General features: G+C 33.5%; 1 long non-coding RNA gene across 1 annotated transcript in view; it reads right to left on the bottom strand.

Moving 5' to 3' along the window:
- The window catches only part of LOC138837891 (uncharacterized), a 59,510-nt gene extending 48,977 nt beyond the window's left edge, over positions 1-10,533 (bottom strand). The window contains exon 1 of the long non-coding RNA XR_011375490.1: positions 10,448-10,533. This is a non-coding gene — a long non-coding RNA (uncharacterized lncRNA). The remainder of the gene's footprint in view (positions 1-10,447) is intronic.
- Positions 10,534-15,103: the final 4,570 nt, after the last annotated feature.

Below are 15,103 nucleotides of genomic sequence, written 5' to 3'. Positions count from 1 at the left end.
TAGTAAAAATAATTTTAATTTAGGGGTAGACAAGATAAAGATAGCAGACCACTAATAGAAGGAAATCCATTTTTAAATAGAGGATGAGCAGAGTTGATTTTGTTAAAATATGTGGCAATGATAATAACATTTACAATCCACTAAGTTCTTAAATATATTACAGTGAAAACTAGGAGTCAGTGATTATTAATCAAAAAGAACATAGAATGACAGTCTATAGGGGAAAAATCACAGACAGTGTGTGTGTCTATGTGTGTATAGATATATGTAATATTGTACATAAACATATCTATATCTACAATATTATATATAATGTTAAGTTTCTTGTTTGATTTGGGTTAAATATTAGTGAAACTCTAAAATTTCTTGTAAGCATTCTAAATCTGAGCACTTCATCATGCTAATAAATTCTCACCAGTTTTAATTAGTTGAAGTTAGAAACTTGTTATGCTAACACACACACATACATATATATCAAGCTCTGGCTTCTGATGCAAAATAAAATTTAAAAATACAATAGTTTGATTCTCTACATCAAAAGAAAACAAAAGAAAAGAAAAAATCACTAATAAATGTTAATTTTATACTCAGTATCAGTGTAGTTTTACTTGTACTGTTATTTTTTTTTATTTCTCCTTAAATATTTGATGAAGAATATTAATACTCCGTCTGTGTAACATGTAGTTTTTATGAGTACTTTTGTATTTAAGAAGAATCGAAGGCCGGGTGCCAGTGGCTCACGCCTGTAATCTTAGCTACTTAGGAGGCTGAGATGGGAGGATCGCGGTTCAAAGCCAGCCCGGGCAGTAAAGTCCATGAAACTCTTATCTCCAATAAACCACTCAGAAAACTGGAAGTGACACTGTGTCTCAAGTGGTAGAGCACTAGCCTTGAGCTGAAGAGCTCAGGGACAGAGCCCAGGCCCAGAGTTCAAGCTCCACGACTGACAAAAAAGCAAGCAAACAAGCAAGCAAGCAAGCAAGCAAGCAAGAAAAGATCCAAGTGGTATAATATTGTGTTTTAGTGAAACTCTAAAATTTCTTGTAAGGATCCTAAATCTGAGCATGATTTTAGTTTCACTGAAATCATCTGCCCTAGATAAAATTGCTTCATGATTCTTTCACCTCAGTCCTGTCATTTGTTCTTTTCTCCTTTTTCAGAAGCAGTTGACTCATCAGCTAATGGCTGTAGAAGGTCAAACTTCACTCTCAATCTTTTGGCTTTAATATGTTATTTAAAGAAGCCAAAAATTTGGTTTAACCACATGAAATAAAGTCACCTTTGACTCAGGAATGAACTTACCTTTCATGGATGAGTTTCTACCTCAAAGTCTGCTTTTAGTTTGTTTTATATCAGAAACATTTTTTTCACAGACAGTTTTAGACAACTGATAAATGCTGACAACCACCTGTTGCATATTAAGCAAAATCCACAACTAATCATTGGATTACATAACCTTTTGAACTATAAAATCTGACTAAGGTACATACAAATTGTTCAAATATAGGAAGTAAAATATTTATTGAGGTTGAATGAATTTTTATTAATTAATTATATAATAAAAACACATGGTCACAAAAATACAATTCATCTATGCTCTTGGTTTATTTTCCTTCTTATTTACAAAATTATCTATTTCACCAAGAACAATTGGAATTTTCTTTTCACCAGCTTATCTGAGAATATCTTCAACAGTTTCTAAAAATCAGAGCAATCCACCAAAATCCATACAACCCAATCTAATAGCAAATCAATTACCTGCTAATATAGAAATTACCACCCTTGGGCTGGGAAGGTGGCTCAGTGGTAGAGCGCTTGCCTTGCATGCATGAGGCCCTGGGTTGGATTCCTCAGCACCACATAAGCAAAAAGAAAAAAGCTGGAAGTGGTGCTGTGGCTCAAGTGGTAGAGCGCTAGCTTTGAGCTGAAGAGCTGAGGGACAGTGCCCAGGCCCAGAGTTCAGGCCCCACGACTGGACCCAGAAAAAAAAAAAAAAAAAAAAAAGAAATCACCACCCTGAAGACTTGATTCTTTTTCTACTCAATGGAGAAATCCAAATCCTTAAAAGAATCCTTTGTGAAGGGTTTTATATTAGGGAGTTGTAAAATAAACTGATCTACTAGTTTAAGAGAAACAAGAAATAAGATAGAAATTAAAGAGCAATCACAAATTAGAAATTTCTGAATATGTAATTCAGAAATTAGAAATATTCTCAGAGTAGGAGTACATTAAGTTGCCAGGATCATCTAATTTATACACTTAGGAAACATGTGCTCCCTCTAAGTTTGATTTCTAAAATAAATCCTCAGCAATTACAAGTCAGTGTCACATTAGAATTTTATACAACATAACATTTTAAATTATATTTGGAAACCTGAAATAAAATAGACATGGGCAATTTTACCAAACAAGAAGAAAAGGATATTACATTTCTATGCCCCAATTATCCACAAAGTTACATGCAATTGTTAAGCTATTAAAGAGATCTGTGGGGGTATTAAACCTAGACTTATAAATGTGGAATACCATTGGACTTATAAATGTGGTATACCATTGAGTTTCACTTCTAAATTCTAGATATAATTTTCAGACACTTATAAATACTATTTAGAAATCGGTCAGGCCAGAGTTAATACCTATGAATCAGTTCTAAGATCCTCACATATAACAAATCTACAGCTATGAAAAACAAATAACTCAACAAAATATTGCTTTAGGTGGTTAGCTATATACCTATTGGATTTCTGGAAACCCAAAGTAAACTTTTATTAACGTACTTAAGATACCATAGACTACCACAGAGTTTTTGTCTTAAATAATAGAAATTTATTTCCTTAGTTCTGGAGCATACAACTCTGAGATCTAAGCACCAGCATTACCAGTCTCTGGTGAGACCTGTGTTGGTTTGTAGTTGGTGCCATTTTGCTGTGTGATCCCCACTAGGGAGAGGAGAGACCTAAGGTCTCCCTACTATAGCTCCACAGAAAGCTACTAATCCTGTGGGATAATGGCTCCAGCCTTAAACTTCATTTGGTTCTAATCAATACTTTCTAAGACCTGTCTCCAAATTAGACAGATGGGGAATCAAAGGCTTTAACTTACAAAAGGAAAGGGTATGTTAAAAAAATGTTTAGGGTCACAAAAATATATGTAACACTTGGGTATGGTTGCACATGCTCATAATCCCAGTACTCTGAAAGTGGGACAGGAAAATTGAGAGTTTGTCTTGAAAAACTACCCCCCCAAACAAAACAACAAAAGAATGCTGTAAAATATAAGAGATATATATATATATATATATATATATATATATATATATATATATATATATATGAGGGTGTAAAGAAAATGTAAGAATTCTGCTTTAAATATGGAAGTGGTGCATGCTTTAAAATGTAAACACATTACATTCAACTACCAACAAAAGAAAGTGAAATCATAACAAGAAAGCTTTGAATATGGAAACATCTTTAACAACCCTTGTGTGCCAAATGTTATTATAACATATGTAGAATGGAATGAACTTCAGTGAAAAATAGATACTTCCAATTTAAACATAAGGATGCAGCATTTGGAAGTTTTGAATTTTATATTACTTGTTTAAGCAACACAAGCCACCAAAATAAAATCACAATAGAGCCAAAAAAAATGGGTCTCTAATTTATTTATAGAGCAGTATCAGCAGTAATTCTCGACTCATGCAAAGGTCAAATACAGGTTATTATGAATCATGCTGGTGAGGCTTTATGAGTAAAATGACCTTTGACCTTCACATTTCCAGATGTTACTATTTGCAGTTTAATAGTCAAAACACAGCTCTGACCCATACTGAGAACTGGCAGGAATTAATTCTACAGTAGATCAGGGTTATTTATTTTACATATCAACAGTGTTTGGGTGTGTCCCCAGTCAGTATATTCTCATAAATCATGATTATGTACATGTTTTCTGATGACCCTTTGAGTTAATGGTTCTATGCTTGTCTTGATTCTTTTCACCACTTCATGATGAGTAAATTGTTCCAACTGCACCAGCTGAAACTACAATTTTACTCACTTCAAGCAAAATGCAGTCAATATTCATTTCTTCAGGGATCTTTTTAGGAATAATTTTATAAATGGAGAGGCAAAATTTCAGAAGAAATGTTGTGAAATAACACAAAATTTGTTTCAAATATTATTGTGTTTAATAGCCTATAGAAGGCTTAACAAAAAGCACATACCTAAAAATAGACAATAAAGATCACCATCAAGATTAGTCTTCTGTAAAGAAATTATATAGGAATTGGTTTAATTCTTTCCATTCATACATGTGGAATTTATCTTATCCAGTATCTATCAAGCTCTTCCATTCTTAGTAACACTAGATTGAGGTTACAAAATCCAAGAGGAAAAAAAATAAATAAATGCTACATATGAATTTATCATATGCATTCTGAAGATAAGCAAAAGTCATTATTGCAACATGAACTATTTACAGTATATATGTATCTTAGAGAATAGGAATACATTGATAAACTACTAATAACTTTTTATACATGTATATGAAAATGTAATATATCTTATTCTATTTACTTTGAGAGCTAAAATGCATTGATGAAAAATTAAAATCGTACTTTAATTCATATATATATATATATATATATCACAGAATGGAGAAGTATAAGGGAAGGGATAGGTTGAAGAGGAGTAAAGTTTTTGAAGTGATGACAAAGACCAATATGCGTTGTACACATAAAGTGTTTTGTTAAATGGCAAAAGGAATCAATTACATAACAAAATTAAGATATGTGGGGGAAAGGGTGGGTTATATCTAGGTGAGAATGTTGAAAAAGGTGACATTGATCAAGATGTGCTACATTCGTAAACTGCTTTGCTGAGTAGCATCTCCTTTGTAAAGCACTTAAAGAGAATAAAATTGTTTTTAAAATTAGAAACAAAATGAGAAAAACCTAATGTTAATGTGGTTCATAGAGGCAATGTGGTTCAATAGGTAATCCCTAATGATCAAGGCAATGTTGGAAATACACTTTTATTAACCCCCACCCTAGTCTTAATGAGTCAGACACTTGCTGTACACAGCAATTTATATTTCAAAGTTTTCCATGTGATGCTCACTAAATTTTATAACACATGCCTGTGTACTTTTATGCTTTCCAGCTAATTGAAATTTCAAACTAAAAATACTTTCCTTAACATTAATTACTGATAAACTTTGAAATGAACAGTTTGCGTGGTAAACAAAATAGTAAACATTGCCTTCAATTTGTCAGTTGAATACTGCTGTCATAAAATGATACTGTTAGTATCTTTAATATGTCTTTATCTCTTTCTGACTGCTAAATATAATTTCACAGTTAAAACATTTCCTTTAATTTCTGCTTTTCCTTTGCCAGATGTTTTTAAACACAAAAAATACTTTTCTTTGAATTTTTGAGCAGACATATATGAGGTTCTATGGTAAATTTTCTGTACATGTATACAGTATTCATTGAACAAATTCACCCTCTCCACCATATTATCTTTCCTCTCCACTATCATTCCTCTTCTTCAAATAGCATTTTATGAGTTTCATTATGCTGACTCACACACACACACACACACACACACACACACACACACACACACCACACAACACACACACACACCTCATAGGTATAGAATTCGATCATCTTCACTCCTCAGTATCCCCTTTTACTCCCTCCCTTTCCTGCTGTTACATCTTCAAAGAGTTCCCCTTTTACATCGATTTCTCTTTGTTATAACTAGTAACATCATTATCTTTCTAGGTCTACTTTCTTCAAATGTGTGGTAACAACATACAGTATGGAGGTTCCTCAAAAATCTAAATATAAAACTTCCAATGACCCAGCAATTCCATTAATGGGAAATGATCCAATAGACCACAAGCAAGTTTACAGTGAAGTCAACATGTTCAATGAAGCACTATTCACTATAGCCATGTTATGGAATATGACCTGATGAGGGATGAATGGATGGATGGATGAATGGATGGATGGATCTCAATGGATGAATGGATCAAGAAAATGTGTGTGTGTGTGTGTGTGTGTGTGTGTGTGAGTGTGTGTGTGTGTGTGTGTGTGTGTGTGTGTGTGTAATGCGACTTTACTCATCTACTAGAAAGAATGATATGGTACTATTTATAAGGAAATTGAAAAACTTTAAAAACATCATATAAGCCAGACCCAGAAAAACAAAGGTTTCATGGTTTCTTCATTTGTGGTAGATAGAATGTAACCATAAATCTTTGAATAAATTTGGTGGGCAGTATGCATATGGTTACAAATGAATTAACTGAAATATAATAGATTCTATACAGAGCTCAAATAGTATCATCTTTTAGAAAACTAGGTCAAAGTCAAACACAACACCAGTTTGGGTTTTTATATGCAACCCTTTTAAATTTGATTCAGTCTTATTCATTCAACCCTTATTTGCTGGACTATTGGGTCCAATTTAGAAACTAATTGCATAAGCCTATATCTCCTAGGGTTTCCCATATGTTTTCCTTTAGGAGTTTTAAGATTTTTTGATGTTACATTAAAATCTTTTTTTTGCATTTGGAGTCTCTTTTTGTAGAGGATAAGATATAGTTTCATTCTTCTATGTATAGATAACTATTTGTTGAAGGAGCTATCTTTACTACAATGCATGATTTAGAATCCTGATATGACTGTAGTTATGTGGATTTATTTCTGGGCCATCTGTTCTGTTCCATTGGTCTTCGTGGAAATTTTTGTGCCAGGATCATGTGGTTTTTGGTACATGGCTACATATGAGATTTAGTTTTTATGAACAGCTCTGTGGTAGAAAAGACTAAGCTGCTAACTTAATGAGGGAAATTAATTTAACAACAATAGTTAAGGTTTGACAAGGTCACAGTGCCATGTAGTATATTGTCATTATCTACATCATTGATACAATGGGTGCATTGCTCCCTGTATCTTTTCACAGTATTATATGTTTCCTACAAATATTTACTTCAGATTTCTGGTACAGGACTATTCAAATTAAAATACATATTTTCATTTTTCTTTCAAAGTATATTCATACTGTTGTATTTAAGGACAATTAGTAGATAAGAGAGAGGATCTAAAATGTATTTTGATTTTGATTTTTGAAATGGTTCACTTAGTTCTGCAATTTAATGTTGAGCTATTGTATTAACAAAAATATTTTTCATACATATCAAATAGTTTACCTACTTATCCACAGGTTGTTTTTTTCATTTTTTATTGTAAGAGTGACATACAGTTACATAAGTAAGGCAATGGGTGCATTTTTAAAATTTAATTTGATTTCCAAAGTGATATACAGAGGGGTTACAGTGTTGTTTAAACAGAGCTGTAATCCTTACTGCTCAATACACATACATGGGAACATGGAGTGATGTTTTTGATGATTTTGCACTCAAATGAACATTACCAAAACATTCTGTTTTGCTTTTTCATTACTTTTAGAGGTTAGCAAAGATAAGCCTCACTCTTCCAGCCTTCCTTGCCTTTGGACAGGGTACTATGGCATAGTCTAATGAGATTTATATAAGAGTCTACAAAGGGGGCTCATGGGAAACGTTAGCTTCCTTTTAAAGGTGATATTTATGGCCTGCAACAATCCTCCCTTCTTTAGGCCCTAAATGTCGATGTTTTTTACTGGACCCATGTTGGTCATCTTAGGATCTTGGGCAGAAGCCATGAGACTCACAGATGCAGCTGTACTAGATTATGGAGCACCTGTAGCTATAGCCATCACTGCCTCTTGTAAAGAAGCAGGGAAGGGGAAAACACAATTCTTTACCATAATTTCCTTAAGCCACTCCTGGGCTGACTTTAATGATTATCATCTAATTTTTTTCATGTTCCAATTGGCTGTACACAAGACTTAATAAATGCAAGTCCTGAGTGACCATAAGTATTATTTTTATATAATAAGCAATATGTGTTAGTTCAAAATCCCTTGTACAAAGCTATTTCCAGCAGGAATTAAATACATTGGCATGATACAGAAAAATAATGTTAATAGAATCTGAACATAGATCCTATTCCACCCATTTCAAGTTCTTCTGATGGTGTGGTTTTTTTACTTAAAAACTAGAATATTTAAATAAATAAAACATTTGATTTTAAAACAAAATAAAAATTAACAAATGAATAATTGGAATAATTTAATCAAATTAATTCAATGTCTTCATTCACTCCTTTTGTATACTAGTAGTAAAAAAAAAATGTAATAGAAAGGGAGTTGAATAGCATTCAAGGTTCATGATCTTAGTAATAATTGCATTTTAATTTTTCTCCAGCTTTCTCCTATGTTTATCTCATAGCATGATGGTTAAGGTGCCATTTGACATGTAATTTTAAATGTTTAAAATATAATTTGTAGACACTGACAATTTCTTTTCTGGCACAAGAGAGAGATTTTCCCCAAATGGGTTTCACAGATTTCTTCTCTGCCTGTGTATTATAAAATAGTTCCCTGCAGGTACTTCTGCAGATTCAGGAAACAATTTTAATACCATTAGCTTCACTATGTTGGGTCAGAGGCGCTTCATAAACCCTTGCATGGTCATTTTAATTTTATAGATTTTATTGAGAGAAAGTCATAAACTAGTCTAAACCATAAAAAAAATCAAAGACTGGCATTCTTGTGCTTTACAAAGGCATACTTTTCATTATTTCAATATTTCAAGATGAGCAAATTTATTGAAAATGTCGTAACCCTTTTATATTTCTGGATCATTAAGACAAGACAAGAGCAATGAAAAAAATGCCCACCAAAATGGCACAGGAAATTACCCCTGGAAAGAGAGTATAGAAATAATAGCCTTCTTAAAATATGTTAATTTCCACTTATATTAGCTGTAAAATATGCTTCTGAGAACTTGCCAATAAAACACAATTTATTCTATGACCAGAAAAACATGTTTGCTTTAATTAATTTAATATTTTAGTGTAAAGAGAAATGGAATGCCAAAGAGTCATAATTAAAACGTGCAGGATATGTGTTGTTTCCTGCAACGTAAGTGAGCAAAAATATAGTAACATTTACATCTTGTTCTACCTCCAAGCTAGATATCAAACTAGGAAGTAACTAATGTTTTGTGAATTGGTGGTATACACTGATATCTGTGCAGAAAGGCAGATTCACATTAACTTTTTTAAAACAAAAAACAAAAACCATGGAAGTGGTGCTGTAGCACAAGTGGTAGAGCACTCGTCTTGAGCTGAAAAGCTGAGGGACAGCATTTAGGCCCAGAGTTCAAGCCCCACGATGGACAAAAAAAAATTCTTAAAATGTCAATAGGAAATATATGTAAATGTATATATTTATATATACAAATATATTTATTTATTTTTTGGTCCAGTCGTGGGGCCTGAACTCTGGGCCTGGGAGCTGTCCCTCAGCTCTTCAGCTCAAGGCTAGCGCTCTACCACCTGAGCCACAGCGCCACTTCCGGCTTTTTTCTTATGTGGTGCTGAGGAATCGAACCCAGGGCCTCGAGCATGCAAGGCAAGTGCTCTACCATTGAGCCACCTTCCCAGCCCCCTACAAATATATTTATAAAATAAATAAGTATACTATCTAATAAAAGTATACGACAAACACTTGTGAATTAATTCAGCAGATAACTGAACATTAGATACATAACTTCTAAATCTTTAGGTCTTTTTGTTTGTGGGAGGGTGGGTACAGCACAGGATTTGAATTCAGGGCCTCTCACTGTTAGGAAGATCCTCCACAACTACAGTCACAGCTCCAAGCTCTTTTTGCTTTGGTAAATTTTCAGAAAAAAATCTCACACATTTTCCCCAAAGCTAACTCAGTCATATATTCTTCCATCTTACTGCCTGGAGAACTTGAATTACATGTATGAACCCCCAATTATTGCCTCTCAATTCCTTTAAACTGACTGGAAAAGAAAATGTTTATCAGATACTTTCCTATCTTCATTATTTCACATAAAGGGTACATGATATAATTTTGTTGTTAGTCTCTGTCTACACTGGATTAAGCATATATTCTGCATGAGTTTTAGTTTCACAGTTTATGCTCACTACTCTATATACTTTATTTTTCATTCTTGATTTTAAGGTTTCTTTGTTGATGACTTCTGAGAGTTGGTTAAATTATTTTAATTTTCAGATGCAACTTCCAACTTGTGGATACTCATTTTTTGTTTGAATTATCTCATTCTTTTCTGTCATTTTGTTTTCAATTATTTCCATGCATTTTATTCTATTTTGCTTATAACATTACAAAGGTTATGACTATGCCTTTTTCTTTATATATATATCCATTAAATTTTATAAAATATATTTTTTGTTTTAAACTATAAGCTTGATGTCATATGTTTAATATTATAAAATCTTGACTCATGTGCACAGTATAGATACAATGAATTGATTTAGAGTGGCTCATATACTCACATAGTACTATATGGAAACATCTGGATACTAAAACAACTGGGATCCTCAAATACCTTTCTTCATGTGGCTGCGTTCTACCATCAAAGCTTTGGGATAGATGTAGTTTGGTATATTAGAGTTCAGAATTCCAAAGGCACCTGTCATAAGAAAGCAGACAGGTGGAATCCATATTGCCTTTTGTGACCTGTCTTCAGAGGTCATAGAACATCTTTTCTGTCATGCTCTGTAACATGATGTATTGAAGTCTACCCAGATTCAAGAGCAAGCTGATTTGGTGGAAGAAGTTATGAGGCTTGATGTGTATAGGAGGGATTCATTTAGAAATTATAGTCATTCAATGGTTTCAAACCACCTGATAATATTTAGGGAAAATGTCCCAGCTATTATTGGTCTCAGATATTCAGCTAAAATGGATTTGAGCTCTGAACCTCCATGAGGGATGAAGGACATTCTTCAAATTCAAATTTTATTAATGAAGAGGAAGATTTAGATGGTTAATTTTCCTATGTGAACTAGGATCTTTTTTAAATTTATTGGCAAGGTGATGTATAGAGGGGTTACAGTTATATATTTAAGGTAGTGAGTACATTACTTGCTGAACTTGTTACCTATACCTCTTTTTTCTCCCACTTTCCCAACTCCCCTCTCAACTTGTACAGATCATTTCCAAAATATTGTCTTGTGTATATCGCTGTTGCATTAGTTCACCCTTTGTCCTTTGTCTCACCATTTTGTTGTTCTCCTTCTCTTCTTTAATTCAGATAAATGTATATACAATATCCTGGGTACCAAAATCAAACAGAGTGGCAAGAGATAAACCATAGAATAAAAATCACAGAAGACAGAAGAAATCACATGGTATATTAAAACAACAACAACAAAGAAAAACTTCTTGTTTCTATATTGGAGTTCATTTTGTTTAGCATCAATTTATTAGGTCATATGTACATAACTATTGAGCTATTCTGTTCGTCTACTAAAAATCATATTAAGTGAAGCAAGCCAGACCCAAAGAAACATTTGTAGCATGCTTTCCATCATTTGTAATAACTAGGTGCTTTCTTGACATTATCATTTCATATATACTTCAAAAGATTATATAACACATAACAATAAATAAAAAATTATTAAGCAGGTTTACAAAAGGCATTTTAAGGAAATTTCCTCATTTAACAAATGATTGACTTTAATCTGTTCTATTTTAGGATTTCACACACACACACACACACACACACACACACACACACACACACACACACACATGCACACACACAATTTAAACAAAAGACCAGAATTGTGTTCATATTCAGGGCTTTGTACAAGCTAGGCATGTACTCTGCCATTGAGCACCATCTGCATCCTTCTGTTATAAATTTAAAGTTGTTTTTTTATATTTGATCTATAATTTTATTCTTTTGTGGTTAAAGCATTTTTGTAGGTTTTATTCGATGCTCTTGCTAAAAACAAAGAATGGAACTAGAGAATTTCCTAAATTTTCTAAATTATATTTAATAAGTGATTATATAATTTGTTCATGTCTACCACCATGAAATTGCTACATCATCCCTGGAAGAAAGAATATTTATAGAAGTTTTGCAGGATTTCAAAGTAGAAGCCAAAAAAATATTGTGGTTTAAGCTATGAACTTCCACATATAAACTTGCACCTTTGTTAGAACAAGAATACCATCATAGTAAAAATCAAAGTGTATCCATTTTTAAAAGGAGAGAATTAGGTCTAACAACCAGAAGAGATAAAAAAAGCAATTGGTACATTTTTGTTTACATAATTTACAAAGTAATTTCAATCATATCATTTGCTTTTAGGCTCACTTTCAAAGCTATGTGGTTTATTATTATTAAACTGGCATAGGTCTTGTGACCAGCTACGCTACTAGGAAAATGGTTTGTACTAATTCCAGATTTAAAATATAATAATAATAATACATTGCAACTGACATAGCTCAAGTAGTTGAACTTCTGCTTGCCAAATACAACCACCTGCATTCTACTCCAGGACCACACACACACACACACACACACACACACACACACACACACACACACACACACACACACACACACACACACTAGTCAGTGCATCTGTAATCCTTATTACTTTGGAGGTGTAGATGGAATGGATTGTGGTTTGAGGAGAGACTGGATGAAAGTTACTGTGACTTCATTTCAATCAGTAAGTATGCAACACTGTACTTACCTATTGTCCTCACTACATGGGAAATTCCAAAACCTTTCTAAAACAACAACAACAAAAAACAATGGCTAGAAATGTGGTTTAAGTGGAGGTTACCTCCTTGGCAAACAGGAGGCTCAGAGTTCAAGTCCCCAAACCGCATATCTAAAGAAACGAACATATCAATAAATATAAACCTATAGTGGCTTCTGACTGGTTTCCCAACTAATCATTAATTACTGATTTTGATAATTTCATACCAAACATGCTATGAGAGTTATATGTGAATCCCTCACTTGTGAGCACTTTATCAGCAAACCTGAAATCTCTACTTTGCCAAAAGTCATTGAAGTAGAAAGTTTATGATATATGTGATTTACCCAGGGAGTGGCCACCCTGAAGACTTCTAATATTTTTTAATGAGTAAAGTCAGATATATAGTCATGCAATGATGCTTTTGAGGGAACTCAAATATACTTCTCACTGATATTTTCCCATGTTAACGGATTTTTTGCATTTTATTAGCATATTTAGTCATACACAGTGTCTCATTGCAGATTTCCCATATATGCATACAAAGGGTCATATGATGCTTTTTCCCCAATCTTGAAAACAGTCCAAAAGATTTTATCATGGTTACATGCTTGAGTATAACATACTTGGACCACATTTATCCCCTGCAGAGACTTTCCTTTCCCCCTCTATCCTTCTCTTGGTACTTCTACTACAGAAACTATTTGACATAGGCTTTCATTCTGGAATAGCAAAAACATAAGTACTTGCTAAAGATGGAGGGAACAATTAGTAATATTTAATCCACTTTAGAAATTTCCAAGTATAAGTAAGTGTTAATAGGTATAAAAACTTCCCCTTGCTCAGTCCAACAGTTTCTGTAATTCTCTTTTCATTTTCGAAGTACTTCTCAACAATACAAATGTAGAAATATTGCATAGACACAATCAACTTCCGTCAGAGAAGACACAGGGATGTTTAATAATGCAGTAACATTCTGTGGAAACAATTAGAAAAATCAAGTGTTTAGTTAAGATACACGTTTCTCTTTTACATCCAGGACATGCTTCATCATTCTCATTATACAAAAATAGTAAGAAAAATAAATTTTCAGCGTTTTTGTGTTTGGGTTGCATGCTTTATTTATTTTTTTCTGGAAATTGGTCACTCTTTCCATTGTAATTTATAGCAAGCTGTTGTGGGGCTTTTTCAGTGAAGACCTTTGCTTCCAGGCAGGTGAAGATATGAAAGCACAGTCATATTCAAATAGCCTATAGTTAGTTCTACAAACAAAAATATAGTTGACATTGTGATTCTGGCAAGAGAACATGGTATCTATTTTAAGTAAAGGTCAACATCAATTGTAATCAGCTTCATACTTCCAGCCCTAAGCTCTGGATCCTGTAAACTTTGTACATAAAATAAGTCACTCGGATCTCATTTGAAGCTGTTTTCTTTTAAAATGCTTCCAGAGGCAGCTCCACTCTCAATGTAATCATTTCATTTGATAGTGATTAATTTAAACTAAGAATTTGTCAATAGCACATTGAAGAATAGTTACAACAGCTTGGCATCAGTGGCTCACACTTGTAACCCTACCTACTCAGGAGGCTGAGATCTGAGGATCACAGTTCAAAGCCAGCCCAGGCAGGAAAGTGAGACTCTTACCTCCAATTAAACACCAGAAAACCAGAGGTGGCTCTGTGGCTCAATTGGTAGAGCAGAAGAGCTCAGGGATAGTGCCCAGGCCCAGAGTTCCAGACCCACAACCAACAAAAAAAAAAAAATTACAATATAAAACCACACATATTAAATGTGTACAGTGTAATGTGTTTCTGTGTTTCAACATATAAAAATATTCATGATAATAACATCACAAGCCAGGAAATAGACATATCCAAAACCCCTCAAAATTTTTCTGTTCCTCTTATTTTTCTCTTTTATTGTTGTGATAACAACACTTAAAATAAGATCTGATATATATCAATTTTGAACTACAGAACATTGAATTGTTTCCTGTCAGCAATAGACATAGCAGATCTCTTAAACATATTATAAAACTCTTGAGAGTTTCTAGAATTTACTTTTCTAGTAAAATTGGAAATTTACACTCATTGCATAATTCTCTCATTTTTTCCATACCCCAGAGTCCAAAAACCACTATTACTACCTTATTTTTATTTTTATTTTTATTTTTATTTTTTGTCGGTCGTGGGGCTTGAACTCTGGGCCTGGGTGTTGTCCCTCAGCTCTTCAGCTCAAGGCGAGCACTCTACCACTTGAACCACAGCACCACATCCGGTTTTCTAATGGTTTATTGGAGATAAGAGTCTCCTGGAGTTTTCTGCCCAGGCTGGCCTTGAAATGTGATCCTCAGATCTCAGCCTACCGAGTAGGTAGGATTACAGGGATGAGCTACAAGTGCCTGGCTTTATTACTATTATTGTGTGA

This window comes from Dipodomys merriami, unplaced genomic scaffold, assembly GCF_024711535.1.
Source record: "Dipodomys merriami isolate MVZ:Mamm:240054 unplaced genomic scaffold, mDipMer1.0.p SCAF_10, whole genome shotgun sequence".
Taxonomy (NCBI): Eukaryota; Metazoa; Chordata; class Mammalia; order Rodentia; family Heteromyidae; genus Dipodomys; species Dipodomys merriami.
This window is presented reverse-complemented; position numbering and strand designations above follow the sequence as displayed.